This window comes from Callorhinchus milii, unplaced genomic scaffold, assembly GCF_018977255.1.
Source record: "Callorhinchus milii isolate IMCB2004 unplaced genomic scaffold, IMCB_Cmil_1.0 Scaffold35, whole genome shotgun sequence".
NCBI classification, from domain to species: domain Eukaryota; kingdom Metazoa; phylum Chordata; class Chondrichthyes; order Chimaeriformes; family Callorhinchidae; genus Callorhinchus; species Callorhinchus milii.
Genome location: NW_024704776.1, coordinates 713309 through 732653, shown reverse-complemented (window position 1 = coordinate 732653; position 19345 = coordinate 713309).

The window sequence follows — 19345 nt, the reverse complement described above, 5'->3', positions numbered from 1 at the left end:
TTTTCATAAACAGGAATGAGTATCAACTTCGGAACAAATTGGAATTTCAGTGCAATTCTCTTTGTCAGTATTGCAGTGTTTCTCTATTGTTTGTGTATATATGGATTTGGTTTGATTTGAGCGATGTTAAGAATTCCTTTCTTTATCTCATTCACTGATAAAGATAGGTCTGTTCTGTTCATAATTCCAGAAATATGACAGGTAATGTCTTTGTTGCATCTGGTAGAGTGCCTGTCTGACTCAATAGGCTGCATTGTATGGAAATGTGATTGTGTCAATCTCACATTTGAGCATGGTTTTAAAGGTAAGTTATATTTTTGTGGGAGAAAGTAGTTAAAAATGAAGTTTCATAGGAAATGGTATTGGAGTAGACATTCATTATGTATTTTTATTACTGTTCAAAAATGGCTTCCATGACATCAGTGCAGAAATGCTGTAATACAAAGAGAACTATGGTGTACGCATGATAACTAAACAACAACAACAAATGACATTTGTAGAGGGCCTTTCACATCGGGAGGATATCGCAAGGCAATGGACAGTCAGGGATTTGGACCCAACCAGGGGGTTGGGATCAGAAGGGGGACAGGGAGGGTGGGTATAGGAGGATGGCAGAAGGCGTGGTCGAAGAGGAGGTTCTTGAGATGTGCCTTGAAGAAGGCAAGGGAAGGGAAGGAGCAAGACGAAGGGACTGTGGGATGGAGTTCCAAAGAATGGGAGCAGAGAGGCTGAAGGCCCGAGCTCCGATAGTGTAGTATATGTAGGAATCATTTTTTCTTTATATGAGGTTATATAATGAATGATTAACTGTGACAAACAACCTTAGTCATTACAGGAAAATAAAATGCAGCTTTAATTCCAATCTCACAAATGATCACAAATATTGATTAATGATATTTGTATTGATAAAGGGCTTGAATCAAATAACAGAATAGGAACAGTTGGTTGGGAAGGGGGAATGTCGTCTTGTCAATCTGAAATTCAATTATAAGCACAAATTACCAAATATGGGTGAATTTATTAACAATTGGTGAATAATACCTGCTCATTCAAAACTCCCTACCCACATCTCACCAGTTCTGGCCAGGCTTCACTGGCCTTCCACCAAATAGATCGACTTCAAGATCCTCATGCTCATGTTCAAATCCTTTCATTCTCTGGCACCTCCCTACCTCTCCGACCTCCTCACTCACCAATCCACCACCCGGCGCTTCCACTCGACTGGTACCGGCCTCTTGCTTGTCCCTCACACCATCTGCCCCACATTCAGCTATAATGCCCCGAAACTCTGGAACACTCTCCTTCATTCCCTCCACCTTGCCCCCTCTATCTTCCTTTTTCAAGTCCTGTCTGAAAACCTTCCTCTTCGCTTATGGCCTCCTTCCCGCCTCCGGCTTGGACTCAGGCTCCGCCAGTGTTAAGCGCCCTGAGACACTACCCTGCGTGGAGGAAGCTATATAAGTGCAAGTTGTCATTGTTGCTCACTCTGTAAGGTCAGTCAAAATACCTACAAAGAGAGAATCACACTCCTTTAGAATCCTTATATTGTCATAGTATCCCTTATAAAACTCTTCTGTGCATCTCTTTCTCTGTCTTCCTGAACTGTTACTTTGCAGAATAAAATGTTGGCATGTGAACATTGGGAACGGATATCATAAGTGCACACCATAAGGCCCAATTTCACACACAGCCAGGAATCCAGATGTGACCTCTAAGCTGATTATACATTTACCAGCAATTCTATGTTGAGCGAAGTCCTCAATCTATCACTCAAAATTATTTCACTGTGTCCCTTTTCATCCTGGTGCTCATCTAGAGGCAGTTCCTTCAAACCAAATACCACAGTTTTTTTTTACAGTTCATTAAATGTTCTAAAGTGAAAATATATTTAACACAGCCCAATTGTGCTGCTTGGTGAGCTGAAACTTCAAAATATATTCATCAAGATTTGGCTTGGTTGGTGGCAGTTACACCTCTGGCCACCTACGGGACTACAGTTCGTACCTTAGGACAATGTTCCAATACAGCATTAAGGGAGAGGGACACTGTTGGAAGTGTGTCCTTTGGAGATATTAAACCAAGGCCCACTTACCCTGTTCTAGGGAATCAGATGGACATAAAAGATTCTCTGGCACTATTTCAAGAGAAGAGAGTTCTGCTAGCATCATAGCCAATATTCCTTCCTCTTCCAAATTCCAATTAAACTTAGTCATTCATCTCATTACACTTTGTTGGATGTTGGTGGTGCAGATTAGTTGTCATATTTGCCTACATAACAACAATCATTATACTTCAGAGAAACTTGTTATATGAAGGACTGTGAACTGTTTTGTACAGATAAGGTAATATAAATATAAAGACTTTTTCACTCTTGTTTAATGCTTATTGATACTTAAATGTTATGCAGCTCATTTGCACCACATAACCTTTATTCATTTCAGGTTAAACATATTCATAGTCTTGAGCATTTTTGGGTGTTCCACTTGTCTAACCACAAAAGCTGCCTTCAGTATCAGCAGCATTGATGTGGAATCTGTGAGTGTTGATAACATTATAAATATATTTTCTTTTAGAAACCACTTAAACTGTCCCAATAGTATAAATATGCTACAGTTAAATCTCTGCTTCTATAGTTGTAGGCACAATCATTGCTTGCTAAAAGTGAACCATGGTGAGGGTTGGGGGCTTGAATTTATTCCTAGTGAGTGTACACTTTGAGGGTAGTGAAACTGCATGGCTCTTTGTACAGAGACCAATGGAAGCGCTTTGGTTTTTCGTCTGATGATGGCCAAACAATTGATGCTGTATCACTTCATTCATCACAAACAAGGATAGATATTTGTCAGGAATGGGATTGGAGATAGGTTCCTACCAGATATCTATCCTAGCTTGTGATGGAATGAAGTGATGCAGCATCAATTGTTTGGCCATCACCAGATTAAAAACCAAAGCACTCTCATTGGTCTCTGTACGAAGAGCCATGCAGTTTCACTACCCTCAAAGTGTATAGAGCCTTCCTGATAAATGGAGAAGTTACTGGAGAAAAAAAGGAAGTTTGTGATTAAAATGGGGCATTGATATGTGCTTAAAGGTGCACTATGAGGTGGTTGTAACTTCATTCAGCAAAAGCTATTTTTAAGGAAGATCTAATTAGCTTCGTAAAAATACTTGAGATATTTAAAGGGGAAGCACATACTGGGGAATTCCTCCATCATCCATAACTGTTATAAAAGTAATACTGCTGCCTCTCAGTTGTTAATTATTGCAATTTTATTCAATGGAACTCTTGGCAAAAGACAGCAATCTGGCAACAGATATTTTACATGGTTCTCCTTATCCAGCATCATAACTAAGAACAATGCGCCAGTTTAGATATCCCTTCAATATTTAGCACATCAAATGTACCCAAGGACCTGAATGTGTGAACTGTGTTGATGAATTCCTTAAAGCCAGGATTGGGCTTTGAATGTGCAGATCATAAACTTCAACCATAGGTTAGTGACATCTCAACTATGTTTAAAACATAAAATATATTATATATGATTGCATTAATTATAATACTAAATATCAAACAAATTGCTAAAGCAAATCAGATTGGTTGAAGGTAGCACTCTCCATCAGGAACCGACTTATACATGGTGGATAGACATGCCACGCCAAGACTTTGAGTTCATATTTCAGGCTGACACTCCAGTGCAGTTCTGGGAGAGTGCTGCATTGTCAGAAGTGCCATCCTTCAGATGAGATGTTAAACTCAGGCCATTTTGGCTGTTCAGGTGGTATTAAGTGGTTTTAATATCCTTTTGTATGCAGAAGAGACTTTAAATACTTAAATCATAGATATTTATACATGCAAGTTCTATTTTTCTGCTGATAATTGTCTGTATATTTTGAGTTAATTATGTTTGCTGAAATTGTGTCTTTCAAGACCATTATTGTAGTCCGACATTTAATAATGATCAATTGACTCCATGTATACATTTTTCAACATCTTTTTCTGTTCACAGCTACTGTGCAGGAGATTGACAAGCTGATATGTTCTCATAACCAATACACACGGTAAAAGAGACATAAACAGTTGGCATGATTTTTGAAACCATCACAACATGCTCAGATTCTACTGACTGGACAGTCAGGGATCCGCACAAGGATCTAATATAAAAATTAGATGGCAGTTTACTTTTATCATTTCTGGTGATACTTATATTAAAAACTCATTCAATATTCTATCATTTATTTTCTTCTCTAAATTCCAGTCACTTTTATGTTTTACAATCTTATGGTCATTGATTGCTCTTTCACTGTTCAGATGCTGCTATTTTGCTTCACATTCTCAACTATACTCATCTCAATGTGTGTGTGTGTGTGTGTTGGGTTGGGGGTGGAGGGAGGGGTTGTCAGTTGGTTGTCCACACCTCAAAATAATGGATCAGACATTTTTTCTTGAAGAAACAATTTTTATATGGAACACTGAATTCCAGAGAAGTTAAGGAGGGTTGACAAGTATGATCTTCCCTTGAGCCTCTCCACCCACCGCCTTTGCTATCGTTCGGAAATGTCATCTGCAGGCATGGGGCTAACTTCCACATATATGCGGATGACACCCAACTGTATCTCTCTGCTTCCACTCTCGATTCCAGGAGCACTGCTGTTCTGACTGATTGCCTGTCTCATCAAGTCCTGGATGAGAGCTAACTTTCACCTCAGGTGCTGACAGCATCAATTTACATGGATGCACACTCCACCTCACAAATCCAGCGTGGAACGTCAATGTCTTCGACTTTTCAACACAACCTTGCCCGGTTCCTCTGACTCTTCATCCCTTAGAGCAGTGATGGCAAGCCTATGGCCTGCAGGACCATTAAGTAGCATCTCTCCCCCACACCCTGAACATTCAGACGAGTCTTAATAAGTCCATATTCGATCGGTAATGGTTTAGTTTTTTTTGATTGAATATCTGTTGAAGTATGGCATAAATCAAGAAATAATCAACAACAACAACAACGTGGATTTACATAGCGCCCTATTCCCCGGACGACATCTCAGAGCGCTTTACAATAACAGATCCCGGGACCGAGCCAGGGGGAGGGGGGGCGAAGGTGACCAAATGCGCGGTCGAAAAGTAAGGTCTTCAGCAGAGACCTGAAAATGGGAAGGGAGGGAGCGAGACCAATGGATTAAGGAAGGCAGTTCCAGAGCCTCAGGGCATAGTGGCTGAAGGTACAGCCGCTGAGGGTGGAGCGGAGGGCTCCGGGGAAAAGGAGGAGGCCAGAACCGGAGGAACGGAGGAACCAATCAAGAACATTTATTTTGTTGGCTGACCATAAAGGTTGGCCACCACTGCCCTAGAGGATCAAGTTCAAGAACCTGATCCTTTACATTTAAATCCTTCCACAGTCTTGACTCATCCAACCTCTCCTCTCAATCTCCTGGCCAATGATTCCCCACATAAATTGATCACTTGCCTCCTGGCCATTTGTGGAACATTGGTGTGTGCAAATTGTCTGTCACGTTTACCTACAGATACGCAATCATAAAAATTGTAAAGCTCCTTGAGATGTTTTGGCTACATCAAATGCAAGGATTATTATTATTTATGTTCAGCCCAATCCATTCTCTTGGTAATGTCACTTCACATTCATCAACGTCTTACAGATTGGATGCCATCAGTTCACACAAACTTTATTCCTCTTTCAGTCCAAAGGTTGTATCACTAAACCTTGATTATCCATACACCCTCTATTAGGACAATGGAAATCTTGTTTTTTTTTCAACTCTTTGAAGATTCAAAGGGTGAGAAATACGATGTGTAATGTGAGAATTCCCACTTCACTGATAATTATGGTCAAACCAAAGATACAGGGGATTATGGGTTTTCTTCTCTCTTTTCAACTTCAACACAATAGTAGGGCTCAGAGATGGCTGGAAACTTTCTATGATGGCATTGGAGTTGTGCCCATGGACCTCTGCATCTGTGTACCACTTCTCAAGGGAAGGATCAGACTCATGGACAGTTGATAATTAACAACTAGTTCAACCTCAAATTTATCTCCTGCAAACCTCATCAACAACTACCACCTCTTACCTTTAAGGGTTCCATTCTTAATCTTTCTTTATCTTTTGGCATTGTTGACCTTGCTATCTCCTGATCTCTACTTCACCTGCTTTGTTAAAACTAACCCAGAAATTAATCCTATATCTGGGGAGGTTTTTGTGGCAGCTTGCTTGCACAGCTGGCCAAGTTTTGCGATCTCTCACTCTGACCTACAGCTTGCAGCTGCTCTCTCCTTATCACAGCCTTTCTTGCATTTCTCTATTTTGGCAATAATGCACTACAAATATGATTGCTCTCATGTTTTGCCCGAAATTTTAAATTCACTTCCAAGCATTTTCCACTCCCTGCAGTGTACAACTTGACATTGTGGATTCATTGTGTAGATTTTAACTCTAACCTACTCTTTTCAAGATCCTGGTTCACTACGGAATGTATGTTCCTCAATCTTACCTTTCTCTCACAATCTACGATCTTTTAAAACGTAAGGTTGGTGTAATCTAACTGCTATTTCTTGGCTTATCTTGCTTTCTCTTCTATTCGTTTCAACCATGGTGGTGGTCTGAATGCTTGTCCTTGGTCCCTTTATCTAGATCTATCAAATCAATGTCTGTACTATCAGCATTTAGATATATCTAGAAGTTTCAGATGTTTAATGCGCACCTAGCTGACTAACCTCTTAAGACCACAGGGGATACAGATGGTTCCCCCACTCTCTGGAACTCTTTCACGGTGCCCTTCACTTTGCCATTTCCCTCACCTCCTTCAAGATCTATCTCAAGACCTTCTTCTTTGACTAAGCCTTTGATCATCCTATCCCCCGCCCCCACCCCTTTTGGTCCCCAACCCAAATTCAAACCACAGTTCAGGTGCAAACTCTTGACTGTCAAGCACCTTCAGATATAAATGTAATTTATTGTTGTTGTTGTTCATAGATAAGAGACTGTAAGCAATTGTATATCATTGCTCGAGCACTGGGTTTCGATATAGCACAATGTAATGCCTTTCACTTTGGGAGGATGTTTCAAAATGCTTCACAGGATATATACCGTGAAGTGCAGTGACTGTATTTTCTAGGAAGCACAGCGGCCAATTTAACTATTGTCTATTTAATTGCTGAGGCACAGGCCTGATTTAAGTGATGTTTAAAAATTAATATTTGGGAATTTGAATGCATGCTGTATTTTCAAATCTTCATGAACCATGTGTTACATGGTCGCATAATGTCACATATTTTGTGATCTCTTTTGTAAGTGCTGGTACACATGTGTGAACTGTTTATTTTATTCCAATGTGTTGACGAAGACTTTAACTTGGCTTAATGGAACAGTGAAAAATTAATGTTAGATATGAGCAGTTTACATATAAGTGCACACGTTTTTAAAAGAAAACATCCTGCAACATTTTAACATTGAGATGTATAATAAAAGCTTGTTGGATTTACCCAAGTTTAACTTGTGGTCTTCAATGAGAGATGTGCGGGAAGAGGGAGGAAGGAAGCAATTATTTTGTTCTTCAGTATCTATATATCAGGGCATCTAGCATGCAGATTGACACATAACGCAGAGTAAAGGAGAAAATAGCCAGTAGATTGATTAACACAGGTTTGTTGCATGTTTCCTGCCCTAACCTACCACAATCAGCGGTTGACCTTTCCGATACACACACCTAACATTTGCAAATCCCTCCCTCAACCCCTCCATCTCACCCCCTCAAGTCCTACCTGAAGACCTACCTCTTCAACCTTGCCTTTCCCCCTCTCCCTTCTTCTCCTGTTGCACAACTGCCCCTCCCCACTCTCGTTTAAAGCATTGTTCTACGTGAAGGGCAATGTGTAAATCCGAATTATTATTCTTAAGAGTTATCAAATTTTCACTCCAATATTCAAGCCTTCTGAGTGAACATTGTATAAAAGCTGTCGAGAAAGGTCAGAAATTATAACCCAGTTGCTGAATGTAGGCTGTGAAACAGGTGGAGTAAGTGCAATACTGTACATCCCTTTTTTTAATATATTGTGCTTTGTGGTCAAATTTGAGACATCTGCAAACCATGAATTGTGACTTCCAGGTTGTAAATATTGGAATGCAAGCTTTATAGCCAGTGCTCTGTAAATCTCAAACTGCTGAAATCTGAAAAATGGCTGGCAAGTAAAATGAATCTGGTTTACAAACATCACAGACTCATTGTGAACTTGGTCTTCTGAAATATTACATTTATTACTCTTGATTAAAAAAAAGTTGCTTTCCATCTAAACTGATGCAAACAGAATAAATGCAAGTTGCCCCATTGTTGCTCCAATGACTGAGTGAGAATTGTTATGGGCATCACATGAAGCGATCCCTTCCTCTCCACTTTAACTCAAGAAGAGTCTAAACGATCATCTCCATTAGTTGCATTAAGTGTACTCACCACTGTGAAAGGTTAAAATAAATTCCTTTCTGCTTTGTCTGTTATTCTGTTCTGTTCTGTTCAGCACTGAGTGTCACAGCAGGGTCCCAGTGAATCTGGCAAGGATGTGAGCTGGCCAAGTTGTAAGGGGCTGGGAGGGGTAAATAAACAACCACAACAAATTACATTTATATAGCACTTTTTACGTTGGGAGGATGTCCCAAGGGGCTGGACAGTTAGGGATTTGGATCTGAGCTGAGGGTTGGGATCAGGAGCAGTGGAGAGTTAATTAAACATTTATTAAATAAGTCAATTACACGAAGAGTTAATTAACAAATACAATCCAATTTACATTGATATAGCACCTATCGTGTCAGAAGGATGGTTCAGAGAGCTTGACATTGCGGATGGGGTACCTGATTGAGATGAGAGTGGGGCTTTTGAAGTCAGTCTGCTTACTCGTTCCATTGCGGAGGACCCAGAGCGGCTGTTGCTCTGGGAGAGCCATCTTGACGTTTATTTCAGGGTGCGCCCGACCCGTTCTTGTTCTGCTTTTTCCCCCCCCCCCCCCCCCTTTTCCTTTGGTCGAGACTTTTAAGAATTCGAGGGTTGTATTTTTAGAACACAGCCACTTCTTCGTTCCGCTTCTTCCTTTGTCAGTTTGGAATTCGGAACCCGCTCCTCAGAACGTCGCCTTTGTTTGTTCGGTTCCGGCAACTGTTCCAGAGGTTTAGAATCGCCTCCGCGGTTCCGCACGTCCTCGCGGCTGCTCCGTGACCAGACATCCAGCGTTGGTCGCCGACCGATAGCAAACCCCCACCCCCCCCCACACACACACCACACACTTGTCACGGTAATTGTTAATGACCCTGCGTGGTCCAGGCCGAAACAACGCGCATTACAAACACTCCGGGACGCTACCCCTCCCCCACACCCACCACTCCCACCCCCCACCCCCACCCCCCACCCCCCCACCACCCCCCCACCGCGTGAAGGGCACTATACAAATGCATCAATGCAAGTTTATAAATACTGGTCTGAATGCTCGTTAAAACCACTTGGCTGCTGATGTAGCTTTTGCGTGTGCGTGGCTCCTTGTTCAAGGGCAAAGATGCTGGAATGTAAGGAGTTACTCAGTGGAATTGGATTTTTTTTCATAATGCAGGCATCTTCCAAGTATTTTGTTTTGGTCAGTCAGGTGTCTGACACATGGTCATGGAGCAGACGTAACGATATTTGAAACCTATCCCACTGCTTGTCCAGCTAGGATCACTTTACCCATTAGGACTTTGGCTTGCAGGGTTAACAGGAGCTGAGTGGGATGACTCCCTGCCCGCAATGACTGGTCTGCCCTTCCAAGTCCTGCCGATGAGCCAGTTCGGCTCCAAGGAGATCCAACTTACTTCCCCCTCAAGGAGGATAGTCACAGGTTGGTAATTTAACATTTGAGTTTTGAGCCTTCATTAGTTGGATGGCAGATACCAGGAACTGCCTGTGAGTTTACCAGTGTGCAGCACAGCTCAGCATGAAATGCGTGAGAATATTGCCACCATCTTCTGCGCACAGCTCAGACACACATCTCTTCTTATTGAGGATAGTCATACCAGTTGGAGGTGTGGAGTTTAAGCAGCAGCTGCTTGTCTGTCTGGAAACCAATCAAGTGGATTCGAAGCGCTGGATGTACGAACACGTGTTCATGACCTCAGACTCCTGGTAACACCTTCCAGCAACTGTCACCCCAAGCCTCAGCGTTTCCTCATCAGTTTTCTGATGGACATTTGCCTTCAGTGTTGTGGGAGAACCAGTCAGGACAGTTCACGACTTGTCAGCCAGCTTGATGTTATCAAGATCCAAATTCAACAGTGTACGAAGCTTACTCAGCACCAGTTGCTTAATCCAGATCCTCATTTGAGGGGCCTTGGCAAATGGAGATGCCACTGTGAAGCCGATTTCACCTGTAGGATGCTTAGCAACAGATCTAGCGTACATTCCAAGTATACATGCAGCACTTCCCCCCAAAAAAAAATTTTCTTAGTTGCAATTCAATCTAGGGCTGAGTGCATCATGGTTTCCAGCTCGGAGAAAAATGTGCAGGAGGTACTGAGGTTTATTTATCACATGGAATATTTTGTGAAATATTTAATTTTTCCATCCTTTCCTGATTCATTTCTTGAATGATTGATTGGCTGATTGCTTTTTCTTCGTAATAATAATAATAATTTGGTCACTCAAATCCATGACTGTTTGTGGGACACTGCTGTGCGTAATTGCCTTCCGCGTTCCGCCCACAAATTATACAGTCAATTCACTTTACAATATATCCTGTGAAGCGCTTTGAGACGTCTCAAAGATGTGATAAGGCACTGTATCAAATACAAGGATTATTATTATTATTCTGTTCTGACGAAGGGTCATGGACCCGAAACGTTGACTCACCTTCCTTTCTCCATAGATGCCTCCTGACCTGCTGAGTTTTCCCAGCTCTCTTTGTTTTTGTTTCGGATTCCAGCATCTGCAGTATTTTGCGTTTTGTTATTATTATTATTATCATTATTACTATTATTATTATTATTATTATTATTCTATCTCTCCGGGGAGGAAATGCATGCTCCATACCAGACAAATGGAAATCACTCGGCCTATATGGAACTCACAATCTGGTTTCAATAGTCTTAACGATAGTGATGGGTTTTCTTTCCGTGCATGTCCTACACACCACTGAATAAAAATGATGTATACAGCAATGTTTGTGGGTGTTTTAAGAACTTACTCTGTATTAATTATGAAATTCAAAGGCCTTTATGAGAATGGCAATTTCTAATACCCAACCCATCCATTTCACTTGAAAAACCTTTGATATGAAGAAAAGATTGGCACTGAATAGTTTCCACCTTAACACGAAAAACGCCATTTCTTTAGTGTGAAAATGGGAATATGAACTAAGGTGCTGTCAAGAGGAGAGACTTGAAATGGGCCTTATGGAGGCAAGGAAAGGGGGAAGGCAGAGGGGCTCCGGGATGGAGTTAAGGAGGGTGGGGGCAGAAAGGACGAAAGTCCAGCTTCTGATGGTGGAGCGGACAAAACATGAGATGTGGAGCAGGCCAGTATCCACTGAGCAGAGGGAGCAGATAAGTTGGTAATGGTTTAGTAGGTCACAGAGGTAGAGAGGAGCAAGACTGTGGAAGGCTTTAAAGGTGAGGACGAGGATCTTGAACTCAATCCTCCGGGGAATGGAGAGCCAGTGAAGCCGGATGAGGATTGGGGTGATCAGCTCATGGAGCAGAGGATACGAGCTGCAGATTTCTGAAAAGAATAAATATAGTAAAATATAATAAAACAAACACAGGCAAAATGGCAGTGAAGAGTGAATGCAGAAGAGAAATGAGAAGAGAACCACTTGTACAATAAACTGTTTGTTGAGTCTTGGCCAGTTAGGCAAGAGGTGCTGGAGGAATGTTCAAGTTTTGGATAGAGTTGAGCTTTGCAGAGAGGTGAAAATGTTTGAGGAGGGAATAAGCATTTCGGCCAAGCTTCTCGGAGGCAGAGTCAGCAATGGAATGGAAAAGGTGTGAGAATTCCATAAGGTCAGAGGAAGTAAACAAAGCCAACATTAGACATTAATTTGCAATATTTCTTAAGAGGATTCTTCAGTGAGTAATGTGGTTAGAATTTCTGTCAACCAAAGGAAACTCTGCTCTGGAAATGGTTTAGGTCAGAGCGAATTTCCCATGGGTGAGAGCAACGTACACCCAATACCAGGAGAAATCCTTATTAGCATGACTCCTTATTAATGAATCCAATTGAGGAATAAGGCAATGACAAGTTAGATGCCAATATCAATAAATGATAAAAGAATACAAATATAGCAATTTAAGACAATAGCTACCTTACTTTTAGTTCTACCGATGTAGTTAATTCATCAATCTTTATTTTCCATTGTTGTCACATTACTTACTTTTATTAATTGACCAGCTAAAGCATATCAATGAAAGGTTTATGTAGTGCACAGCAAATTCTGATAACTTGATCATAGTAAAGCTGATCAAAACTAGCCAATATTTGTCTGCTCCATGCGTGCTTTAAATAATACCTTTAGCACACACTGCATGGCAATGAGAAACAAGGACATCAATAAATATATAGCTATCTTATTTTACAGCCTATAGATTTATGTGCGAAGCTAGTAGTACAATGTACTGTCTTTAAAAAATTGTTGATATTATTTTGTAGGATCAAAATAGGAAAACTGCTGAGTATAATTTCTAACATTGCACCTGTAGGAAGAAAGAGGTGGTCTTGGGAATTATTGTTAAAAACAAAAATTGTAGTGATTTGTTGGACAGATACCCACATGAAGAATTTAATGATGGAAGGACTGAAAGGAATGTTTATCTTCACTTCTGCAAGTGCCAATAGCAACTGTTCACTGGTCTGTGCTTGAACATCTCATGCAGTCCTTTACAAAACACTATCCAATGAGGGTGCAGTGCTCTGTGATGAAGTCTGAAGACCCCGTCTCAGAATAACCTGGTGTCCATGGGGTCATAAATCAGATCCCGTGCAATCCACTCTGACTTAGGCAGTATTGCTGGAGAAATTCACAATGTATTCTGAAAATGCAATCCTCTGTCTTAGAGTTAGCACTCAATTTCCAGATCTTTATCATTGGGAAAACTATGCATTTAAACTATTTTATAACCCAATACCTGTTTTTCCTTTCTTTGATAACCAAATCTATAAATAAACACAAAATCATCTCTTTAGTTCAGTCGAAGATTACAATAGTTAACAACTGTCCATTTTTACAATAGCCTGATAATGTTTGCAGAAATTTGACTAAAAGATAATGAGTGTTTTTGGTGATTCACAAGGAGGATAAGTTGGATGAAATGACATAACTATGATGAGAGGCTAAATGGACTGGGGTCATATTCATTGAAGTTCAGGAGGAGGGGTGATCTGATAGAAGGGTTGTGGACAATAATAATTAAGGACATTGACAAGGGTAGGGAATAACTCTTCATTCTGGTTGGATAATCCAAGACTAAAGAACATAACCTTCAAACTAGATCTTGGATAATATTAATGATAATACTCATGAACCTTACACTTTACATGGAGCTTTTCATATTAGGTGGATGTCTCAAAGCAGTACATAGGATAACTGTTAAGTGTAGTGACTGTGTATTTTGTAGACAAGCACAGCAGCCAATTTGTACACAGCAATTTCCCACAAACAGCCATGAAGCGAATACCCAATGTGTTCAAAGGAGAATCCAGAGAAAAACAAATTGTTCAAAGGGTCATGAGAGAGTAGAACATTGTAGTTGAGAAGGTGGTACAAATAGAGTTAAATAAGATAACAACAACAACTTGCATTTATATAGTACCCTTCACGCAGGATAGCATCCCAGAGCACTTGACAGTGGTGGAGCATAACGCTGAGCCGGGGGGAGGAAGAGAATGACTGTAGGCACGGTCCAAATAGGAAAGTCTTTGGGCACGACCTGAAGATGGGAAAGGAAGGGACAAGGCGGAGGGATAGAGGAAGAGTGTTCCAGAGATTCGGGGCATAGCGGCTGAAAGTGCTCCCACCAATGGTGGAACAGAGGACATGAGGGACATACAGAAGGCTGGAGCCAGTCGAGTGGAGGCAGTGGGTTGGGGTTGGGAGGTGAGCAGGTCTGAGAGGTACCAGGGCATGAAGGGATTTGAAAACGAGTGTGAGGATTTTGAAATCGATCTGTTCGGCAGTAGGGAGCCAGTGGAACCTGGCTAGATCTAGTATGATGGGAGACCAGCAAAGAGGGCATTTGAGGTCGAATTGGGAGGTGACAAATGCATGGATGAGTGTTTCAGCTGCATCTGGGATAAGGTACGGTAGGAGGCGGGCAATGTGGTGAAAATGGAAGAAGGCGTTCCTGGTCAGGGACCAGATGTGGGGAAGGAAGGACAGCTGTGAGATGAACCTGACACCAAGGTTGCGCACCTGGTTTGTTAAGACTGAGAGATAGGCTGGGGAAGTTGAGGAAGTCAGAGCCACAGTATAGAAGATGTTGACAGGATCCAATGAGTATGGCTTCCATCTTGTCAACATTTAGTTGTAGAAAATTTTCGTTCATCCAGGCTCTGATATCCGCCAGAGAAGCCCAGAGAACATCAGCAGACCTGGAGTCGCAATTGGAAGAGGAGAAATAGATTTGTGTGTCATCCGCATGCATGTTGAAGTTTATCCTGTGTCTGTGGATGACATCACCAAAAGGGAGCATGTAGATGAGGAAGAGAAGTGCACCAAGGATGAAGTTCTGGGATACACCACAGGTGACCGGGCAGGCAGGAGAAACCGTTTGAGATATAAAGTGAAGACTATTTGTTAGGTAGGACTCGAACCAGGCTAGTGTGGCCCCACTAAGGTGGATGAGGGAGGAAAGCCAGTGGAGGAGGATGGCGGGTTCGACTGTTTCGAACGTGGCAGAGGGGTCCAGGAGGACCAGGAGGCAGAGGGAGCTCTGGTCACACAGAGAGAGAACATCATTTGTGACCTTTACAAGAGAGATGGACAGTTGATTAATATAAATATTATTAAGAGATGTGGAGCAAAGGTGGAGATATGGGATTGAAGCAAAGTCGTAGATTTTATGCTTAATAGCTTTCTATGATGTTAAAGGTTCTTTAGCCATGGATAGTGGAATACTGTTTAAAATGCAACTTCTGTTAGGTAAAACTTAACTCATTTTTGTCAGTTTAATAGGGAACCAGATGAAGAACATTAGCTACATCTGCAATGCTGTGTTATTGAAACTAACAGGCACAGCTGTATACCATCTGGGAGAAATCAACTCAAATCACTTTAACAAAACTGAAGCATTGCATGCCATACTGTTACGTTCTACCTTATGAATGGGAATTTATGTTCAGAGCTTCGCCATTCCCGTTCTAGATGTGACCAGCACATCCCAAACAGAAGAAATTGTTCACCTTGCAAAATAATGATTTAGAAAACTTGTATTTTTCAGGAACTTTAATTAAAACAACATGCTGCTTAATGTATTGGGTACGAAATGGGACATAACTTCATACATCTGTCTTGTGTTAGATAATCGTCTAGTGCTGCCAAACATCTGATGAACTTCCCAATTTCTATTTTTGTAACTCTCGAGTTATATTCTCCAAAATGGCATATTTTTGCCATATGTCAATCTGACAAAGTGCATCTCCTTCAAGCGGAGTGAAGTTTCATTTATTTTATTTATTTTAAGTCAGCCAATTTTGTTTCTCCTTCAATTTCCTTCACTTTTCTTTTGAAAATGTTTGGATGTTAGTTTTCCCCTTTAATAATGCATGGGTAGAAATTTCACCTGGGTCTAGGTTTACTCTGATAAAATAACATTTCAGATGCAAGGTATTTGTCAAATTATTGAATTCAGGTTTAACTTTGAAGCCTGTTTTCTGTAGTTCTTAAAAGAAATGTACAGAAAAGTGATGTTACAATTAAAGACTACTTTTAAGAATTTGATAAATTCTGGATGGTTTGAAATACAATGTATTTCAAATGTATGAAGAGTAATTCTCTTCTAGGTGGAATCAGATCTATAAATAAATTGAAAACAGTAAATTAACACTTCAGTTCTGTGCAATATTGCATCGGAAGATTATATTAATTAAGGTTGTATTATTTCAGGCCCGTTTCAAGCTCTTTGTCTGCACTTCAGGTCACCTTTCCACCTCCCCACTCTCTTCAGCTCCCATTGCCCAGTTTAGCAATGTGAAGTGCATTGAGATGTCCTGCTGACATGAAAGGATTATATAACTGTAAATCGTATAGAAAAAAAATGTATCTATTGTATTGTATATCTATGGTTCCAAAAGTACTGGGAGCCCTTCAATATCTCACCTACATAGTTTTATTCATGTGTAATCAAAGTGTGGCAGAAAAGGTACGACCACACTTTTCTATTGGCCCAGCCTATGAGGAATTACCGTAGACTGTATATACTGAATTGACTGTATAGTTTTTAGGTGAATCGTGACAGCCAAATGCGCACAGCAGTGTCCCACAAACAGTCGTGACCAAATTATTATTTTCTATTACCCCCGGAAAAGCGATCTGCTAATCGACTGGTAACCAGGTTCCTACTCACTGCTAGGTAAACAAATGTGGGTGGAATAAGGAAACTTGCCTAAAGTTTCATCTTGACGGGAATTGAACCCAGGTCTCTCGCTTGCGATGTTTGAGCAATGATGAAGGACTGTCATATCTCAGTAGCTTCTATAGGAACAACAACAGGAACGACTTGCATTTATATAGTGCCTTTCATACAGAGTAGAGTCTCAGAGCACTTAAAAATGGAGTAATTTGATACCAAGTTTGGGAGAGAGAAGAGATGACTTGCAAGCACAGTCTTCAGGTGCGATGAGAAGACAAGCAAAGGCATAAGGCAGAAGGATTCAGACAGGAAGTTCCAAAAATTCAGTGTTGTGAATGAAAGCATGCTGAGTATGGTTGAGTAGAACATCATAAGAATGTGCGGAACTGGAAATGAACACTGCAGACCATCACATTTTCATCATCATCTCTCTCTATCTGACAAATCCCTCAATCCTCTCCGCCATCAAAAATATATCCCATTCGCTCTTGAAACTGCCCATTCTATCAGCTTTCCTGTGTTAACCACCTTGGGGTAAAATAGTTCAATTTAGATTGTTTGTTAACCTTCCTGCTTTTGAGTTGGAGATCATAAGACTCTTTGGTGTGAACACCTTGCCCATATTGAATTAAGTATAGGATTATGCTCTTCCTGAGATGGGAAGGCTGTTCATTTTTCATATCTATATGTTTGATTTCATATAGTCAGTATCAATTTGAATTGCAAAACAAATACTGCAAGTTAGTAGTTGAAGATGGTGATGGCATGTTTCCTTAACTAGGTTCAACTGTATTATATTCAATCCATCTGTAAACATGCTTTATTTTTGATAACATATGTTGTTCATTGCAACTATATTGGCAGATATTTTTGGCAGTATTCTTTCAAATATTTTCATATGAATTGATAAAACATTTGCATTTCACTGGCATTTACATTCCTTTAAAGTCGTGCCCAAGGAGCAATTATGATATCATCTCAAACAAATATAACTGCAATTAGTTTCAAGTATTTGAAATAAAGGAGACTGAACTATTCTCCTAACCCAGGGACTTACAAGTTGCTTAAAATGTGCAGTGTTAAAGTGTTGACTATAAATGGTTAAAGTTCCATAGGCATCAATATAATCATTAACACTCTGAGTCTAAGTTGTGACATTTTGTTTCGTAAACTGTTCATGTTTATTCAATAATGCATTGAATATTTAAAAACTGTAAATGATGAATTTTGTTGTACCTTAACTAATCAAAGATAAGTGCTTTCGAGAGGAAATAAATTGTTTATTAGGATCCGGGATGAAAGCACTTATTTGCCCAACATTCCAGTTGTATTACTGTTTTTAACTCCTATGTGCTGCTCATATGCAGGAGATGGCCTGTTTAAGACGGCAGCATGCCTGCATTATGAGTCAGACGGTTGTGGGGTTCAAACCCCATGTCGGGACTTGGTCTAGATTGACACTCCAATGCGGTGCTGTGGGAGTACTGCGTTGTTTATAGGGGCTGTCCTTTGGAAGATGCCTGCTCAGGTGGATGTTAAAGATCCCATAGCACTATTTAAAAAGTGAAGGGACACTTCAAGATAAAATTGGTCAATCATTCATGGCTATTTGAGGGACATTATTGTGCACAAATTGGCTGCCATGATCACACACTGAAATACACAGTCACTCAATTTTACAGTATATACAGTGAAGTGCTTTGAGACGTACTCCCAACATGAAAAATGCTATATATTATTATTATAACAATTTGGGCTCAGGAATCCTTAACCAAGCTGTTAGTTGTCTTTGTCCTTTGTTTTATGAAGAGCCTCAAAAAATGTTAACAAGACCATTGGGTCAGAGGCAGTACATCTTAGGATTCTCAAAGAAATGGCTAAGGCTTCAGTTCATATTTGCAGGAGCTCCAATAACTGCTGTAGCTGTTTGAGAGGGCGAGGGGATAATAAAGGAGTGAAATATCATGCTGGAAATTGTAGATCTATTAGCCTAGATATGTTGCAGAAACATTTCTTGAAAATATTAAATGGGATGCTATCAGTAACCATCCAAGGAGTGCTAATCATATGTGGAACTCTCAAACTGGTTTGAATACTCTTAAGTATGGTGGTTAGTTTCCATATGTGTCAGATCAAATTTATCAAAGGATGATTCTAATGATTCTAATAGGCCATTGGTGAAGCCACATTTTGAATGGTGGGAATAGTGGGGTGATGTGTTAATTGATAACTATGTGCTAAGTAACACTGGTGATCAATTTGGCATCCATGATAAATAACACATTGACAGATCTCTGTATGTCCTAGGGATGCACCATCTCCCAGACTCCATCCTCCCCACCACTATCTCCTGTGCATTTATGGTTAGTGGGATCCCACCTTTACTCTGATTGTTTAATTCAGCCAGTATTTCACTAACCAGCAGCCCAATGCCATAGTCAGAAATCCCATGTATGGTGCAGCCATTAGGAAAGGCATCAGTAGTTGGTTAAAAGAAGGCACAATGTAATTATCATAAAATGTTCTGTATTTTCTCTCCCCAATAACAGTTTCAGGTAGGAGCAGACTACTGTTTTTCTAACTTACCCACCCAAATTCTCAAAAGATTAATTTAACACATTTATCTCATCACCTAATGACCCTGAATTCTGTTAATTTTCAGGAATTTGTCTAGTTTCATGGATTATAAAGGTCTCAATATGAAACCTTCTATTTTTCTTAATACCAATGTTCGGCCTTTGACCTGCAGTTTTCAAAG